Below are 20,085 nucleotides of genomic sequence, written 5' to 3'. Positions count from 1 at the left end.
GTCTAGATGGATCAGCAAGGTCCTCTTTCTCCTGAAATCCACTGATCTCATTAAGTGATTTCCAAGGAAGTTTTTCTTCTCTGATAATTTTTTTTCTTTCTTTATGAAGGCACCAGTTTGGGCACACACCATCTCTTCTGACAAGAAACTCAAATTTTATCATAACTTTTTTTATTACACACAAAAAAATTTTTTTTGAGACAGGCTCTCACTATTTAGCCCAGACTGGCATCAACCTCCCAATTGCTGGGGTGCTGGGATTACAAGTCTGCTCAACCACACCTAGCTCTGGAACTCAAATCTTTTTAGGCATAGGATTCACATGGGGAGCTTATTGACTGCTCCAAAATTACATTTTTGTTTTTTGGGGCTAGTAATCAAAGCCAGGGCCCCCACATGCTAGGCAAGTGCTCTACCACAGAGCTACACTCCCAATCCTAAGAACTTTAAAGTAAAACATAAATTATCATCTGTCTGCATGGCTTAAACTGTAGACTCTCATTCCTCACTGTTTGGCCTGCGACTATTTTACAGTTTAGGGAAGCTAAGAAATCTAAATGTATTTTAGCAAGTGAAAGAATTAGGAAAAAAAAAAAAAGAAGGGAAAAAGAAGTTCCCAAAATCCTGGTTTACACCCCTAGCTTTTGGTCATGTCAACATTTTACTTTTTTTTTTTTTTTTTAATGTCAACATTTTTTAGGAGATTTTGTGTCTGTGTGTGTGTGGTAAGAGGAAAGGTTGAAGAACACCTACAGGTTGGGGGTGAGGATATCATCTCATAGTCTTGTGCCTTCTGTTTTTACTCTTTAACCTAGTAATAAATCTCTTCGAGCTCCCATGGTATTCAGAATATCCTGGCAAGTTTACTAAATGGACAGAGAGCTGATACCCCAAAGGCACAGCCCTGCCCTTTCCCACCTATTGGCTAACTGTGCTGGCTGAATCCCAGATGGGCACGAGGTAGAGGGGGCAGGAGGGCGAGGGAAGGCAGAACCAAAGCTGAGAAAAGAACTCTGTACTTCCAAAACTCAGCACTGCAATCAAGGGCTAAGGCGGTAATTAGACCTGATTATCATGCCAGGCGGCCCTGGTGAAATTGGAATGGAGCCGAGAGACACAGGCTGGATGGAGAGTTTGCTATGCTGGAGACAGACTTTGATGTCTGCCGGGAAGGTTGGGTTGCATTCAGCCATCCAACCAACCAAAAACCTGCGGCAGGGAGCAACCTGAAACCCTCAGAAACTCAGCAGACAGCAGGCAGGCAGGCAGGCAGGCAGAAGCAGGGAGCCAGTGCGGGCCCAGCTCTAGCTCTCCTGGGTGCCGGGGTGCTCTGCTTTTCTCAGATTTACTCATCCAGCCTCTTGGATCTGTCACAATTCCCCTCGAAAAGAGAAGAAAGCACACATGCACCAACCATGCACTCGCCATCCTTGGGCTAGCAGATTCTTGTGACCAGGGAAGATGGGGCTAAATTCAGGACAGACTTTTTACCTGCTGTGGGAAGAAAACAAAAGAAATAAGAGGTGAACGACTCTGTGATCCTGACAGGTTAGGGCCTAGGATGACAGATGCTGATGGAGTCCTCTGAGGCCACCAGCTACCACTGTTTTTTTTCTACCCACTGAAGTAGAAGAAAATGAGCCAGGAAAGTAGGTTAATCTCCTACAGAAACACAAACGAGGTGGCAGGTAGTGTTTTTACACCTTTCTCTCTTTAATCGCTTTAGATCCAGAGCTGTGAGGCACCAGGAATCCCTTTTGTGTCCTCACCTTACCTCACTCCACCCTCTGTGCTAGAGGATATTATTTTTGTATCCCAACTGAGCTAACTACCCGGCTAGGGCCCCCCAAACAACACTACACTTTCATTTTCATACAGGAAGCCGTTCCCAGAACTTGGCCGACTGTCTAAGTCACTGACAGGAAAGCAATGGCTTTGTAGTAAAATGTCACTGTGATTATTTACTTTTTTCACAGGGTGTTCACCATTAGAAGACGTGCCACCTGACTTTGGCAGGGTGTGGCTCAGTGGAAGGCCCTGGGTGCCATCCCCAGCCCACCCACTCCCACCCCCTAAAAAAAAGTCCATGAAAATACAGAGATCTTCCACACACTCACGTGCCACTGTGTTGTACCATCCAGGCACAGATTTCAGTCTTTTTTTTTTTTTTTGGTGGGACTTGGGTTTGAACTCCGGGCCTTGCCCTTGCAAAATAGATACATCTTCAGCCCATTTTGCCCTGGTTATTTTGGAGATGGGGGTTTTATGAACTATTTCCCCAGGCTGGCCTCAAACCCCAATCCTCCCAGCTTCAATCTTTCTTTTTAAAAGGGATGAAGTAAGTTATTGGCCGGGTTGCCCAGAAAGAATTTTAAAATGTTTATAGGAGCCGGGCCCCAGTGGCTCACGCCTGTAATCCTTAGCTACTCAGGAAGAAGAGATCAGGAGGATCAAGGTTTGAAGCCAGCCTGGGCAAATAGTTCGAGAGACCCTATCTCAAAAAAACCCATCACAAAAATAGGGCTGGTGGAGTGGCTCAAGATGAAGGCCTTGAGTTCAAACCCCAGTACCACAAAAAAAAAAAAAAAAAAAGTTTATAGGACTGGCGGAGAGAGCACCTGCCTAGCAAGCACAGATCTCAGTACCATGAAATAAATAAATAGCATTTATTATATATCCAACACACAGCTTCTTGGGTTTATCTCACTTTCTGCATTTTTGAAGGACCGTCCAAAGAATCTGCTATGTTTACTCTTTCCCCTTGCCATAAGGGGAAAACCCCAGAGTAACTACAGACACAAACCTACTCATCCATCACGATTAATATTGCTACTAGTCTTCAGAAATTGGGACAGTGAGAAATGATGCTTCTTTTATGTAACACACAGTGGTTTTTTTTTTTTTTTTGCAGTGCTGGAATTTGAACTCACAGCTTACACCTTGAGCCACTCCACCAGCCCTTTATTTGTGATGGGTTTTTTTCCAAGATAGGGTCTCAAGCCAGCCTGGGCTGGCTTTGAACCATGATCCAACCGATCTCTGCCTCCTGAGTAGCTAGGATTACAGGCGGGAGCCACCGGTGCCTGGCCATGGTAGTTCCTTTTTTCCCAGTCTCCCTTGATTTAGGAGAAACTCTGTTAATCTCTTTTAAAAAAATTCCCTGAAATTACTCTTGTAGTGAATGGTGTGAATTTAGCATAAAAGCATTGCACAAGATTGAAAAATACCCTTCAAGATCTTATTTTGTACAATCTTTGAAAATGAGATGTGCAGTTTTGTTTTTACTCAGCTTTAAGGAGGGGGTGGGTAGAGAAAGAGCCTTAGCAGCTGTGTATTTTTTAAATAATAAAATAGCATTCCCCAGAATTTCCAGTAAAACCCATAAGACTGAGGTGGTTCATCCCCAAAATATGTGTGGGATGCTGGGAGCTCCCTGGTTTTTCCAGGCAACCCCACCCCCAAAAAACTCCCCAGAAAAAAAAAAAAAAAACAAAAGCAGATGGGCTGCCTTTGACCAAATCAAACTCCCCAGAGGCCGGAGCTCTCTGCTCTAAATGCTACAAGAGTGAGTAATCAGAAACCTACATTTGGTAAATTATTTATCTTATCTCTGGAACTCAGCAAAGCATCTAAAGAAGACAGCAACTTCTGAAGAAAGATGTCACTGGTCAAGAACTCCAGCTGGAATTTGTACTTTTACTAGAAAAGGGAAAAGTTCAGAGACCAGTGGGGCTCATGAAGCAATCATTTTTCTTAAACGACCTAAGGCAAAGCCAAGGAAAGCTGACTTCACAATTCCGCAGAACAGGTCTGGGTCATGTTTTGTCTAATGGGCCTTATGTTCCACCCCTATTAGGACAAAGCAAGCAAACCACCAGTAAAGACCCTCCCAGAGGTGGGAAGAGGCTCTTGTTCCCATCCCCCACTCCCCCACTTCTGCCCTTCCTTGCAAAGGACAGCCAGAGGAACCAGGAACAGTGATTCCCAAACCAAACTTGCATCCAGCATCAGAATGACTTGGACTGAAGCTGGGTGCGGTGGTGCACATCTATAATCCCAGCACTTAGAAGGCTGAGGCAGGAGGGTCATAGGTCCCAGGCTAGCTTAGCTGCACATAAGAAGACCCTGACTTAAAACAAAACAAAACCACTTGGACTGTTTGTTAACACTTTGAATCTGGGTTTGCAAATTTGCATTTTGTGTGTGTGTGGTGGCGGGGGGCTGGGGTTTGAACTCAGGGTTTGGCGCCAAATTTGTATCTTGTACAAATTCCTGGGTGGTGCTGGTGGTGGTGTGCAGACCACACTCAGAGCCCTGGTCTGGAGGGAGAGTATTTCTCTCTGGAATCCAGGTACCTTCCCTCAGGATAACACTTGCAGATTTGGAGCTTAAGGGTTTTGACTGGGGTGTTGACAGAGGAATTAGACTTACTACTGAACCTTATTACTTTCACCTATTTTACAAAACATTAACTTGACAGATCAATTTGATCAGTGATTGATTAACGTTGTACTTCTATACTTCCAGCGCTCATACTTGCTTGGTTTCTCCCATGGGCCTAAGCAGGTTTTTTTGAGACAGGGTTTTCCCACGTAGCCCAGGCTGGCCTTGACCTTCTGCCTCCCCAGTGCTGTGATTACAGGCGTGTACCACCAAGTCCATCAGGCCTAAGCGTTTTTTAATGCAATAGAATTACACAGATATGAAGGTAGAGGTTTCATTTGAATAAATATGATTATACATACTATGAACATGTTTGTAAACACGTTTATTATTATTATTATTATTTACAGTACCAGGGCTTGAACTCAGGGCCTTCACCTTGAGCCACTCTACCAGCCCTATTTTTGTGAAGAGTTTTTGGAGATAGGGTCTCTCCAACTATTTGCTCAGGCTGGCTTTGAACCTCGATCCCCATCTCTGCCACCTGAGTAGCTAGGATTACAGGCATAAGCCACAAGCACCCAGCTAAACACATATTTATAAACACATTTATAAACACATTAAGATGCTTGGGGGCATGATTCAAGTGGTAGAGTCCCTGCCTAGCAAGCACAAGGTCCTGAGTTCAAATCCCATGCCACCATTAAAAAACAAGCCAGGCGCTGGTGGCCTGTAATCCTAGCTACTCAGGAGGCAGAGATCAGGAGGCTTACAGTTCAAAGCTAGCCTGGGCAAATAGTTCTGTGAGATCCTATCTCGAAAAAAAAAAATTATAAAAAGGGGCTGGTGGAGTGGCTTAAGGTGTAGGCCCTGAGTTCAAACCCCAGTAAACCCCCAAAAAAACATACATTAAGAGTTTTGTGGGGTTGGAGTGTAGCTCAGAGGTAGAATGCTTGCCTAGCATAGCATGTGTAAGGGCTCACCCCCCGAATCCCAGTTCAATTCCCAGCACTGCAAAGAAAAAAAATCTTTTTTGTCTTTATTTAGCTTTATCAGTTCATCCCCACGGAGAACTCAACTCTGAATTGAGATGAATACAAATGATCACTTTCACTTGGTTTCTTTTTTTCAAACAAAAAATATATTTGGAGCACATATTATACACCCCAAAAACATACATCCAAACAGAAATTGAAGTGTTGAGTATAAGGAGAGATGAGGCCAAATAACTACAATCCACATGGCAACGATCAGGAAACGGCTTCACAGAAATCGACACTTAGCTGGGCCTGGAAGTACTAGAGTTTGAACTCAGGGCCTCATGGTTCCTAGGCAGGCACTCTACACTTGAACCACACCGCCACCAGCCCCTCTTGATTTAGGTTATTTTTCAGATAGGGTCTTGTGTTTTTTGCTCAGGACAGGCTCAGACAGAGGTCCTCTCACCTATGCCTCCTTTATAGCTAGAATTGCAGATATGCACTATGCCCTGCTTGTTTACGGAAACGCTTATTCTCCCCTCACACACATCCCACCGGGCTGCTCTTGAACCTCTGTCCTCCCCATCTCTGCCTCCAGAGTAAATGGGACTCGCCTGACTAATAAAATGTATGTTTTTTTGTTTGTTTTTTGCAGTACTGGGGTTTGAACTCAGGGCCTACACCTTGAGCCACTCCACCAGCCCTGTTTTGTGGTGGCTGTTTTCAAGATACATTCTCATAAACTATTTGTCTGGGCTGGCTTCGAACTGAGATCCTCCTGATCTCTGCCTCCAGAATAGCTGGGGTTGCAGGCGTGAGCCACCCATGCCTGACTAATAATATGTATTTCTGTCTTGTTTTTTAATTTTTAATTTCTGATGTAATTGTAATTGTACCCACTGCCCTTTCTCTGATGGCACAGACTGGAGCTCTCTTGGGAGTGAGTGACGGTGCTGGGCAGCATGGCTGGAAAGTGACAGTGGATCAGTTTGAGTCTCACTTGAATGTCAGTTGTGTACACTATGAATTCCACTTTCTTTACCTGTGTGAATTTGTGACAGTACAGACATGAATGCAAATGCACCATTTTTCTTCAACCTCACAAGAATGCCAACTTTCCTTCTCTTTTATGCCTATAAAATATTTGGGCCCTACTATGACGTGATGTGTTTTGGGTTTTTTTTCCTCTATGTAAATCCACACCTCCCCGGATTTGTACTTGCTAATCCTTAATGCTGAAATTTTAGTTTAAGGGTCTTGACCATCTACTGATTGGTTTGTCTATTTTTTTCAAGTTCAAAAGACACTCTAGGTGCTGCTTCCTCCTCTCTGAAGCCCTCCAGTGATCAGAGTGAGGGCAAAGATGACAAATTTTGGAGAGTGTTTGTCTGAGAGGCATGCAGGTAAAGTTCCTGAAGGAAGGAGTGAAAACAGAGAGGCCATGTGTAAGCAGTTAGAAAGAGAAAAAGGCAAGTCTCACTCCAGAGACAGCAAGTTCTACCCTGTCCTCATCCTCTTCACACTCCTAGGAAACAGCAGACACGAAGTTATGAGCAGAAAGTCCCAACAGCTGTGCCTTAGTTTCCTCATTTGTGAAAGTAGCAAAACGACAGTACCTGCCTCAGAATGGTGGTGGCGGTGCTAAGTGTTAGGAGGCCCACAGAAAGGGCTCAGTTAATGCTAACCATTTTCTATCCTAGGCTAATTCCACGATTTTATGGGGAAATCGCATGGCTCACTAGGCTGATGTTTCACAGGTGCCTCAGCAATTGGTATCAAACCTAGCACCGAAACAGAGACCCAAGATCTCTGTACACCATGGGTCGGACTTTTGGGCTTTTCTAGATTAGTGATGAGTCTAGCAGTACTGAGTGAGACCTCCATGAGGAAGGGGAGAAAGAGTGTAAAATGTCTGTCTCCATACAAAAGGGCCTCAATCCCACGCCTTGTAATCCCCGCACATAGGAAACTGAGGCAGGAGGATGCCGAGCTCCAGGCCAATCTGGGTTACACAGTGAGACTCCTGCCTCAAAAAAAAAAAGAAAGAAAGAAAGAAACAAAAATAATAAAATATGAATGTTCAGGATTCCTTAGCTTTAAAATAATTTTGTTTGTGGTGTGTGGGGGTTGAAATCAGGGCTTTGTGCTTGCTAGGCAGGCACTCGACCACTTGAATCACAACTGTAGTCTAAAATTCTCCATTTTGAGAACTGGAGGAGTGGCTCAAGCAGTAAGAGCGCCTGCCTAGCAAGCATGAGACCCTAAGTTCAAACCCCAGTGCCGCCAAAAAAAAAAAAAAAAGAGAGAAAAAAAGAGTAAAATTCTTGATTTTGAAATATAAAAGTCTCTAAGCACCTGTTACAGTCATGAATTTGGAAGTACAACAACTTGGCTTCAAATTCCAGATTTGTCATTTCAATGTGGGCTACACTTAACTTTCCTTTGCCTCAGTTTCCTCATCTGATATGAGGCTAACAACCTTCGGCATCAGAGGATTAGATCTTTTAACATATAGAAAGTGCTTAGCACAGTTAACTAGTTAACAAATGATAAGAGGCTTTTTTTTTTTTTTTTTTTTTGGTGGGACTGGGGTTTGAGCTCAGGGCTTTGAGCTTGAAAAACAGGCGCTCTACCACTCGAGCCACACCTTCAGTTCATTTTGCTTTGGTTATTTTGGAGATGGGGTCTGGTGAACTATCTACCCAAACTAGCCTCAAACCATGATCCTCCTGATTTCAGCCTCCCAAGTAGCTAGGATTGCAGGCATGAGCCACCTGGCGCCAGCTCAGGCAGTTATTTTTAAGATGAGGCTCAATGTTCTCCTGTGTGTGTGCTCATATTAACTCATATTGATGGCTGGGAGAGCTTCACCTGTCAGGTTTACATTACTGGCCCCTTCTCTGTGCATCCCAGCTCACTCAGTTTGGTTAATCTAGGCATCAGATTAACCAAGCCACTCAAACAGCTCTAGAGAAATCCCGAAAATTTTTTGTATTGTTTTCAGAATTCATTTTGTGGCAAACTATAAGGGTGTGAGGACATGTTTCATTTATTTATTTCAATTGTGTTTGCACAATTTTAGGCAGAGGGTGGTCTTCTCTAAGCTCAGGGAATGTGTGCTTTCTGGATGGGTTCCAGAGCATTTACTTTTCTCATAGGTGTCATCGATGCCCTGTTAAGGACAGACCTGTTTCCTCTTTCGTTCCCTGAGTGGTAATAACTACATGCCAAGGAGTTGGCTAGATCATGTAGGCTAGGCAGCTGTCTACATGGTGTAATTTGAGGGGTTTGAGGAAATCCCCCTGCTTAAAATATCTTCCCCCATGGCCATGGCACTCGCACGCCTGAAAATGGATCCCTTGCTCTTCAGAGTAAGGTGCTGCTGCTGTGCAATTGTCACCCCAGAGTGGACTCAGATCCACAATGTCAGTCATTAGCACCTCCTCTGATTAAATTCATTGATCTGATTGGTTGGCTGAGTACAGTCCCAAAGATAAGCAGGCACAGACAAATAAGTTTTAATGAGGAAGCTGGTCCCAGTAGATCTGAAGGATGGGCACTGGGCCACTTAGGTAAGGTCCCTGTGGAGGGTAACTGCAGGCTGGGGGCAGCTGGGAGGACCTGGACACAGGCCAGAAAGGAAGATGAAGAATTGAGCCCGAGATGCTTCCAGGATTTCTCTATTTTGAATATTGTTACAATAAAGTTTTTTGTTTTTTAAATAAAAGTAGCCTAAATTCCCAGTTAAAATGAAAGTTTTCACTGTGCCATGCCAGAATGCATCACCAGTTCTGTGCAGGTACACTTGGATTGAAATGTCTTTGTGTAATTTGCATATGCATCCCTTGAAGAGGCCATTTGTTCTTTCATTCAATCAAGAGTAGTCAGATTTATGCCAGGTGTAGTGATACACGACTGTAATCCCAGCTACTCAGGAGACAGAGATAAGGAGGATCTCTGTTCTAGGCCAGCAGGGGCATAAAGGGAAACTCTATCTCAAAAGTGACCAGCACAAAATGGGACTGGCAGAGCAGCTAAAGTGCCTGCCCAGCAAGTGTGAGGCCCTGAGTTCAAAGCTCAGTACTGCCAAAAAAAAAAAAAAAAAGGGTGTTGAGTGCCAGATGCCATGGTAGACTCCAGAAAAACAAACACAGAATCAGCACTCTCTACCTTCATACAGCCTAATTACTCATTAAAATATTAAAGTAACTCAACTATTCTTTTTTTTCCCCCTTGGGATACTGACATTTGAACTCAGGGCCTCACGCTCGCTAGGCAGCTGCTCTACCACTTGTGCCACTCTGCAGCCCTCCCTTTTATTCTTATTCTGATTTGTATTCCCCTTAACTCTTCAATTCCTTTCTCCTGAAAAATACTTAATCCATCATTGTATAGTCTTTTAAAGTCAACAAAGTACTATATGTTTTTCGAGCAGGTTTAAGTGTTACAGTAAAATTTTACTACAATCTCATCTCCCTTGGAGAGAGCCAATAACGAATAATTTGGTTAATTACCATTTTTAGACCATCACATCCTGAGTGCCTGTGATGCACTTGGCAATTGTTGAATTACTTCCAGGAGGAAGCTATTGTTAGCCTCAAATTCCAGGTGAGGAAACTGAGTCTTTTGGAGATTGAGATTGCACAACTCCTAAGTGGCTGAGTCAGGATCCAATGCGTTCTGTCAGACTCCAAAACCTGTGCTCACATTAAGCATGAAAGAGTGACTTCTTAAATACTTCAATGGTTGACATCTGAAGATGGTTACGTAGTCATCTAAAAATAAGATTGTCTCGTCATTGCCTTGGATGGGAATGACTGGACTTCAGAACCTGTGTTTACAATGTAAAGTTTTTTGTTTTGGTTTTTTTTGCAGTACCAGGGTTTGAACTCAGGGCCTACACCTTAAGCCACTCCACCAGCCTTTTTTGTGTTAAGTATTTTCGAGATAGGGTCTCCCAAACTATTTGCCCAGACTGTCTTCAAATCTCTGTCCTCCTGATCTGTGCCTCCTGAGTAGCTAGGATTACAGGTGTGAACCACCGGCACCCGGCTTACACTGTAAAGTTTTAAATAAAGTTCAGTAGCTTGTGAGAGCTATCACAACAAAGGACCACAATGTGGATATCACAAATAACAGAAATTAATTTTTTTTTCACAATTCTGGAGGCTAGAAGTCTGAGATTAAGGTGTTTACAGGGTTGCTTTCTTTGAGCCCTCTCCCTTGGTTTATAGGTAGTCTTCTTCTCTGTGTCATCACATGGTCACATCTTTGTGTGTGTGTCCTAATCTCTTCATTTTTGAGGTACTGGGGATTGAGCAGAGGGCTGCTTGAGCCATACCCCAGGCCCCTTTTGTTTTGCTTTTGAGATAGAGTGTTTGCCTATACTGCCAAAGCTTTTGCCTGTCCTGCTTCTGTCTGAGTAGCCGAGACTACGACAGGTGTGTCTCACCATGCCCAACAATTCTTCTTCTCCTCCTCCTCCCCTTCCTACCCTTCCTCCTTTTCCTTTTTCTCTGCCTTCTTTTTTTTTTTTTCCCCGTGGGGTTGGGGTTTGAACTCAGGACTTTATACTTGCAAAGCAGGCACTCTACTGCTTAAGCCCCACCTCTAGTCTTTCTTCTTTTTTTTTTTCCTGAAGTACTAGGGTTTGATCTCAGGGCCTGACGCTTGCTAGGCATACACGCTCTACCACTTGAGCCACCTGCCGGCTCTTTGGTTTTTTTTTTGTCAGCCCTTTTTTGTGTTGGGTTTTTATGAGATAGAGTCTCTCGAACTATTTGTCCAGGCTAACATCAAACCTTGATCCTCCTGAGTAGCTAGGATTACAGGCATGAGCCACCAGCGCCCAGCTTCTTCTTTATTGAAATGGGATGTTGCTGTGTAGCCCAGGCTGGCCTCAAACTCTTCATCCTGCCTCAGCCTCCTGAGTGCTGGGATTACAGACACACACTACCATACCAACTAATCTTTTTTACATCTAAGGGCAGCAGTCAAAATGGATCGATGGCTGCTGCCTGTACGGCCTCATTTTACCTTCATCACTTCTTTAAATACCTTTTCTCCAAATACATTCTGAGGCGTTGGGGTTAGGACTTCAACATTCAAACTTGGGCAGACATGATTCAGCCCATAACATAAAGTAACATAAAAGTGTGAATCAACCCATGAAGATTTGGATGGGGGATGGCTTCACCTGCTTTGTCATGTTCACTCCTCTAGTCCAAGTTCAGAAATCAGGAGTTCACAGCCTTGTACTGGCTGAGGTAGCAAGAACTACAGACATAGTCCCTCCCTTCAAGGAGTTCACAGTGTCTCTAGAGAGCCATTAAGGAGACCAGAGCTTCTCAAACTCCAAAACACATCAGAGTTATCTGGAGGGCTTGTTAAAAGAAAACACAGCTGGGTGCTGCTGGCTCACGCCTGTAATCCTAGCTGCTCAAGAGGTAGTGATCAGGAGGATTGAGGTGGGAAGTCAGCCTGGGCAAAATAGTTCTCGAGACCCTATTTCAGAAAAAAAAAATCACGAAAAAGGGCTGGTGGAGTGACTCAAAGTGCAAGCCCTGAGTTCAAACCCTAGTACTGCCAAAAATAAAAAGAAAGAAAGAAAATACAGACCACAACCAAGTGATTCAGGCCTATAATCCCAGCATGTGGGAGGCAGAGGCAGGTACATCATGAATTCAAGGTCAACATGGGCTACATAGCGAGATCCTATCTCAAAAAAAGCAGAAAACAAGGAGTCTTCATTCCCATTTCCTACCTGGGGAACAGGAAATGTTTCTTCCTCCCTTTCCCCTTCCTACTTTATCCTGTTATACTAAATAAATACTTGCTAAAACTTAAAAAATAAGCTGGGCACCAGTGTCTCACACCTGTAATCCTAGCTACTCAGGAGGCAGAGATCAGGAGGATTGAGGTTCAAGCCAGCCCAGGCAAATAGTTCAAGAGACCCTATCTCAAAAAAAAAAAAAAAAAAAACAAACACAAAACAAAAATAAGAAAACACAAATCAGCAAATCCCGCCCCCAGAGTTTCTGATTCAGTGTGTCTGGAGTGGACCTAAGAATTTGCATTTCTAGCAAGTTTCCAGGTGCTGCTGGGCTGAGACCACACACTTTCAGAGCTACTGATGTACACATATCAAAATCACATGGGACGAATATGACTGAGGTGGCACAGGTGTGCTGAGAGTAGAGACAGGGCCATTTTCTGTTTTCATGCAAAAGCAGCCGTGGAGACAACTGGAAAGTCCCTTTGCACCTGAAATTCCCCAGAAAAAGTTTTAGCATTTAGACCTCGAACTTGTAAACATGTTATAGGAAGAAGCAGGCATTGGCTGTACCATCAATTTGCCGCTTGGCAAACGGTACCTTTCATTACTAATTATATCGCTGTAAGTGACTAGAAAGTTCTGGGGTAGCAACCAAGTCTAGATTCCATCCTTGCTCTGAAAAATGCCAGGGGAACTTTGGCAAATCACTTGGTGTCTCAGAGAGTTGGTTTTAGTCATCTATAAAATAGATTAAATGGGAAGGCCATTTAAGCTTCCTTCCAGCTCTGAACGTTTAGCTTTCTCTACATCTGACATGCATGTATGTACATATGTTTGTGTTCACATACAAATGATCTGCAGACAGACAGCACTAGGTCTTTTGCTTTGTGTACATGGTACTTAGTACAGGACCTTCAATATTGTAGCTGTTCAGAAAATGTTTATTAGTTTTTTTTTTTTGGAGGTGGTACTGGGGTTTGAACTCAGGGTCTCATGCTTGCTAGGCAGGCTCTCTTGCACTTGAGCCACTCCACCAGCCCTTTCTTGTACTGGGTATTTTCAAGGTAGGGTCTCTCAAATTCTTTTCTTGGGGCTGGCTTTGAACCTCAGTCCTCCTGATCTCTGCCTTCTGAGTAACTAGGATTATAAGCTCCCGGCATCAGGTTAATATTTATTAATTATTTGCTCAAATCCATCAATACCTCTGTAAAACACAAGAGATTTTTATGTCACTGTTAGGAAAATTATAGCTTTTGAGCTGGGGGGTGTAGCTTAGTGTAGTGTGCATGCTTGTCTAGCATACATGAGGCCATGGTGTTTGATATTCAGCACCACAAAAGAAAGAAAGAAAAAAAAAAAAGGGCTGGGGAGTGGCTCAAGTGGAAGAGCACCTGCCTAGCAAGTGTGAGGCCCTGAGATCAAACCCTGGTACTGCCACACAAAAAACGTGATGGTAGCTTCCCCATCACCCTGGGACTCTTACTCCACAGGCCTAATTGCTAGATACTCTAATTTTCAGCAGACATTTCTCTTTGCTACTACTCACTCACAGTGTTAACTTTTTTTTAATCAATTCAGGCCTCATACATGGTAGGCAAGTGCTCTACCACTGAGGTAGACCTCAGCTCAGCTTTTAGCATTGTTCTAATGTTCACACACTCCTCATGGGCACAATAGAGTCAGGGAAGTTATCCACTGACTCTATTGTGTTTTAATTCCTCACCTTGCTTCCTGATTTTATTTAACTGTTTCCCAGCCCTCTGTGCTCTGACGGTGACCTCTGAGACACAAAGGGCTACCTCATACACTGTCCATGAATTATGGCTTGCATTTCTCACATTTGTGGAGCATGGGCAAGTCATTTACCTTCCTAGAAGTAATAATAATTAGGAGGATTTTGCCAGGCACCTGGTGGCTCATGCCTATAATCCTAGCTACTTAGGAGGCAGAGATCAGGAGGATCACAGTTCAAAGACAGCCCCAAGCAAATAGTTTGAGAGACCCTATCTTGAAAACACCCAGCACAAAAAAGGGCTGGTGGAGTGGCTCAAGGTGTAGGCCCTGAGTTCAAGCTCTACTACTGAAAAAAAAAAAAAGAGGATTAGAAAAAATACAAATATCTGAGCTGAATGGAAACATTACATGGGAATATGTCTGACATATAAAATGATTTATGAGGATAGGGTTTAGTGCATAGTGAATGTTGATCGATATTAGGTATTATCTCTATAAATTAAGTTATAGCTCCTTCTTTAAGCCTTAGGGTTAGGGTCTAAACCAAAGTGATGGCAAGGTTTCTGGCAAGCTAGACTTACCTAGAGAGAATACTTGTTGGAAGATATTTAAAAAATTTTTTTTTTGCTGTGCTGGAGATGGAACCCAGGGTCTTATGAATGCTAGGTAAGTGAGGTAAGCGTGGTAACTGAGCTGAATCCCCAGCATCCTAAGTCCTGAAATCTGTTTTTTAGGGTTTTTTTTTTATGGTTCTGGGGATCAAACTCAGAGCCTCATTCCTGCTAGGCAAACAACCACTGAGCTACATCTCGGCCCTTGGTTGGTTTTCGTTTTGAGATAGGATCTTGCTATGTAGCCCAGCCTAGCCTTAAACCTGGGATCCTCCCACCTCAGTCTTTGGAGTGCTGGGATTGCAAGCGTGCACCTCCATGCCTGCTTTTGAAGTCTGTACCGTTTTTTGGCATCAGTGGGGTTTGAGCTCAGGGCCTTGCACCTTCTAGGAAGGTCCTGTACCACTTGAGCTTCGAACTCTGCCCCCAGCCCTTTTATCTTTAGTTACTTCTTTTTTGTTTTCTTTTTTTCTGGGGGATGGGACTGGGGTTTGAACTCAGGGCTTTGAGCTTGCAAAGAAGGTGCTCTACCACTTGAGCCAAACCATCTTTTTGCTCTGGTTATTTTGGAGATGGTGGGCTCTCGAACTATTTACCTGGACTGGCCTCAAACTGTGATCCTCCTGACCTCAGCCTCTTAAATATCTATGATTACAAGCATGAGTTACAGGCACTTGGCTGCTTTAGTTATTTTTTGAGTAGGGTCTTGCATCCATGCCCGGGCTTCCCAAGTAGCTGGGATGAAGTCTGGATTTTTTTTTTTTTAAAGTCATCTGCCTTTTCACTATAATATTTAATAAAAGTGTCAGGGATAGAGGTTGAGGCAGAGAAGATGCAGTCTGTCTTAGGTGTGTTGTCTTGGGTTGAATTTGATTTTATTTGAAAAAGTATCTGCTTAGCAGCTCCTAAAGGGAACGATGGCACGTTTAAAAATGTACAATAAATGTAGGCTGTGCACTGAAGAGCTGATGTCTCATTGGGGAAACACGGCTCTTTTAATGGTAAGGACAAAATAAATATTTGACTTCCTTCTTTCCTTTCTCTCTCTCTCTCTCTCTCTCTCTCTTTCTCTTTCTTTTGTTTGTTTTGAGACACAGCCTTGCTGTTTTCCAGGCTGACCCCAAATTCCTGGGCTCAAGGGATCCTCCTACTTCAGTTTCTCCAGTAGCTGGGACTTCAGGTGTGTGCCACCCTGGCAATGCTTGCTGTTTTTTTGGCAGTACTGAGATTTGAACTCAGGGCCTTGTACTTGCTAGGCAGGCACTCTAGCACTTGAGCCACTCCACCAACCCTTTATTGTGATTTTTTTTTTAAAGATAGGGTCTTGAGAACTATTTGCCTGCAGTGGCTTCAAACCATGATCCTCCTGATCTCTGACTCTACGGTAGCTAGGATTACAGGCGTGAGCCACGAGGGTTCAGCTGGTTGCTGTTCTTAAAGCTGATATGGAGAGAGTAAATACTTAGACACAAAAGAAAACGACTGTGTCAGAGTCGTAGCACATATTATCAGTTTGGAGATGTCCAGATGGCTTTGAGCTGGTCTGCAGGCACAGGCTGAACTTGGGGACATGTATGTGGTCTGGACTAACACATCCACAGCCTGCACCGGAGCACTGGCTGCTCACCAGCATAGCTTCTATTCCTAAGAGTGGCTTCAGATACACCCTGGTGATGCCAGTGCAGGTCTGACTTTCTCATTTCCTGAGTGCTAGGATTACAAACATGTGTCACTGCACTTGGCTCTAGTGTGTCCTTAATAAAATAGGATTACTGAACATAGGTGGAAGCTCCATCTGTCCAGGGAAAAGTAGTACCCTTTCTATGTGGGATCAGAATTTACTAAATTCTTCACAGTGAGCAAATTGTACTTAGATACGCAAAGAATTTGACTGAGGAACTTGTGGCCTGTGCCTCTAGTGCTTGGGGTCCCAGCTACTTGGAAGGTTGAGGCAGGAGGATTCCTTGAGCTAGGGATTTGAGACCAGCCTGGCCAACATAGTCAGACCCCATCTGAAAAACAAAACAGAGCTGAGTATCTGTGACTCACGTCTATAATCCTAGCTATTCAGGAGGCAGAGAGCCAAGAGGATCTCAGTTCAAAGCCAGTCTGGTAAATAGTTCAAGAGACCCTATCTCAAAAATACCCAATACAAAAAAGGGCTGGCAGGGTGGTTCAAGAGGTAGAGTGCCTGCCTAGCAAGTGTAAGGCCCTGAGTTGAAGTGCAGGAAAAAAAAAAAATGAAAAAAACCACAAACAGAGCCAGGTGTGGTGTCACATGCCTGTAATTTCAGCTATGTGGAGGCGGAGGTGGGAGGATCCCAATCCAAGGCCAGCTGAGGCAAAAAAAAAAAAACCAAAAAACCTGAAAAATAACTAGAGCAAAAAGGAATGGAGTTGTGGTCGCTTGAGCCAGACCACTTAGCTGGCTTAGCAAGCACAAGGTCCTAAATTCAATCCCCAGTACTGTCAAAACCTAACCAAAACCAAAATCAACTGGGCATGGTGGTTTGTGCCTATAATCCCAACACTCAGGAGGCTGAGGCAGGAGGATCTATAGTTTGAGGCCAGCCTAGGCTGCTCAAGACACTGACTCAAAAAACAAAATAAAATCAAACAAAAAGCAAAGAAACCAAAAAAAAAAAAAAATCCACTGCCACCACCACCATCAAGGACAACAAAAACCAAAACAAACTGCTCCCCACAATACCCAGAAAACAAAAGGAACAAAAAGAGCACAAAGTTTGAGGAAGTTACACATAGAAGTCCACAAAAAATGACTGTGTGAGGCTGGAGGTGTATCTCAAGCAGTAGGGTGCCCACCTAGCAAGTGCAAAGCCATGAGTTCAAACCCTAATACCACCGAAAAAAAAAAAAGGCTGTGTGTGATAGTATAGTCACTCTAATTCTGGTTGTATTGGGCTGTCCAAGTTCGTTTCAGCAGCATGCAACCTAAAAAGAGAACTAAAACAGAGTTGGGAAAGAGGAAGTAGGTTTCTCCACATTCTCAGTGGATTTCATCCAATCATGTTAGCGATGTCAGTGTAGTCATTTGGAACCAGAACATCTATGTGTTAAACGAGACTATAAGCTACAAAAGATTTTTCCAAGTGGGAATCTTCCCGGTTTCTTCTTCAGTGAAGAGAGAAAAGTCTATCATCTTTTTCATCTCTTTCTTCCTCATTCTGCACGTTGGCATCAGGGGGTCCTACTGATTCCCTTTCTGGATTTCTGCTTTTGATCTATTTAAAGAAACTTTTAGTCATTCGTTTCATGTGTATTGGGGAATACAAAGTACGTAACACAAAGCATATTTTGCTTTCAATCATTCCATTCCCTCCCTCCTTTTTCCTTTTTTTTTTTTTTTGGTGGAACTGGGGTTTGAACTCAGGGCTTGCTGCATGTTTGCAAGGCAGGTACTTTAACACTTTAGCTACATTTCCAGTGCATTTTTTGCTCTGGTTATTTTGGAGATGGGAGGGGGTCTCTTGAACTATTTTCCTGGGCTGGCTTCAAACCTTGATCCTCCCAATCTCAGCCTCCCAAGCAGCTAAAATTACAGGCCCGAGCCACTGAAGCTTCACTCTCTCCTTTCTGCCTATTGATATCTCATTCTCTGATGTTCACTTAAGGTCTGTGTCCTTCATGCAGCTTTCCCTGACCTCTTCAGCCTCCTTTGAACTCTGACCTTGTGGATGATACCCTCCAAAATTTATCATAGAATACCTTCTTAAATCTCTTAAGCTCATCTCTGTTCTTTGGAAAAGCAGAATGGCACAGCGGGTAGGAGATTGCTCTGCCACTTATCTGTGTAGCCTTGGGCAAATTACTTCTCTTAGTTCCTGTGTATTTGTAAACCAGTGAAGATAACAAAACTGCTGGTGCTGTTTGGTTAGATTTAAGGATAAAAAGGGTTTAGAACAATGCCTAGTATATCACTGATGCTCAGTCACATTGTTGCATCTTTTGCCATCTACAGCCCATTTTCAATACTTAGCCATTCTGTCCGATGAAAAGATAATGGTCCCTGTGCTCAGTACATTTATAATCTAGTTGCAGAGACTAGGCAAATACAGAAAAATAAGGCTGTATACTACTAGATGACAAATGAGATATACAATAGAAAAATGGTTTCTGGGGGAGTGGCTCATGTGTTAGAGAACCTGCCTAGCAAGCAAAAGGCTTTGAGTTCTGTCCCGAGTACCTCTGAGAGAGACAGAGAGAGAGAGAGAGAGAGAGAGAGAGAGAAAGTGTTTTCACTGACATCTTTGTAGTGCTTAATGAGAAGTTCCATTATATCTTTTTTGTCTGTGTTGGGAATTGAACCTAGGGCCTTGCACATGCTAGATACCCCCCAGCCCCAAGAGATCTTTTTGAGATTATCTTTTTCTTTTATCTGGATGTTCTTTATGGCTTTTCCAAAGTCTTATATTAGCAACTTTTTCCACTTTTTTTTTGGAGACAGGGTCTTTCTATGTAGTCAAAGCTGCCCTTGGACTTAAACTCATGATCCTCCTGCCTCAGCCTCACTAGTGCTGGGATTAAAGAGGTGAAGTACCACATCTGACTTTTATTTCACTTTGAAAGAAAAAAAAGGTAGACACATATGACATTCTTTCTTTTTTTCGAACACACAAACACATACACACACTGTGTGACAACCCTTTTTTTGTTAGTTAGATCTGCAGGGTTTTTGTCCATGAGTCTGGTCTGTTTGATCTGAGGCATATATTTTTTAGTCTTTTAATAAGGTATTTTTAAGTTTCCAGGCTTCCTGTAACCTTTCTGCATTCGGAGCTACCTCTCTTTTATTTTCTACTTATCCAGCAATATTCTGGAACCATAAAATTTTTGTGTACAGTGTCTTCAATAAATATTATTTTTACTCAACTTGTTAGTACTAATGTGTAAAATTCCAAAAATAAATCTGTTACTTTTATTTCCCTTAAAAAATGAATTGGGAATAAATTTAAATATACTTTATTGTAAAATAAAAACCCTTTCTCCAACCTTGCTGAAGAAACTAAACACTGGCTGAAGGAGATTTATAAACTTGAAACAAATGTCACATCTTATCAAGGACAAGAGCCAGTTCTTACTTGACTACATAAATTCCCCAACTATTCTGAACTCTGAATTTCCTAGCTGCTTGCAACTACCACAATTATTATAACTTAAAAGGAAGGCATTAAGTCTTTCTAAACTTAGACTACTTTGTGTCTTACAATTTGTAGTGAATTTTCACATATTCCAAACATGAACTATATGTGGAATTTAATTTTTTTTTTTTTTTTTGCTGGGGTTTCAACTCAGGGCCTACACTTTGAGCCACTCCACAGCCCTTTTTTGTGATGGGTTTTTTCAAGATAGGGTCCCATAAACTATTTGCCAGGCTGGCAGGGTCCTCATGATCTCTGCCTCCTGAGTAGCTAGGATTACAGGCGTGAGCCACCAGCTCTTGCAGGGGAATTTTAATTTTGCTAAATAATTTTGTAACTGTTGAGGTAACTGGAGACATTTTAAGGTATATGAAGAAAATTTTCTTTTTTAGTTTACCAAGAAATGAGAGAATAAAATAAAAAACTGTTTTTTTTAATTTTTA

Source organism: Castor canadensis, chromosome 8 (genome assembly GCF_047511655.1).
Source record: "Castor canadensis chromosome 8, mCasCan1.hap1v2, whole genome shotgun sequence".
Taxonomy (NCBI): Eukaryota; Metazoa; Chordata; class Mammalia; order Rodentia; family Castoridae; genus Castor; species Castor canadensis.
This window is presented reverse-complemented; position numbering follows the sequence as displayed.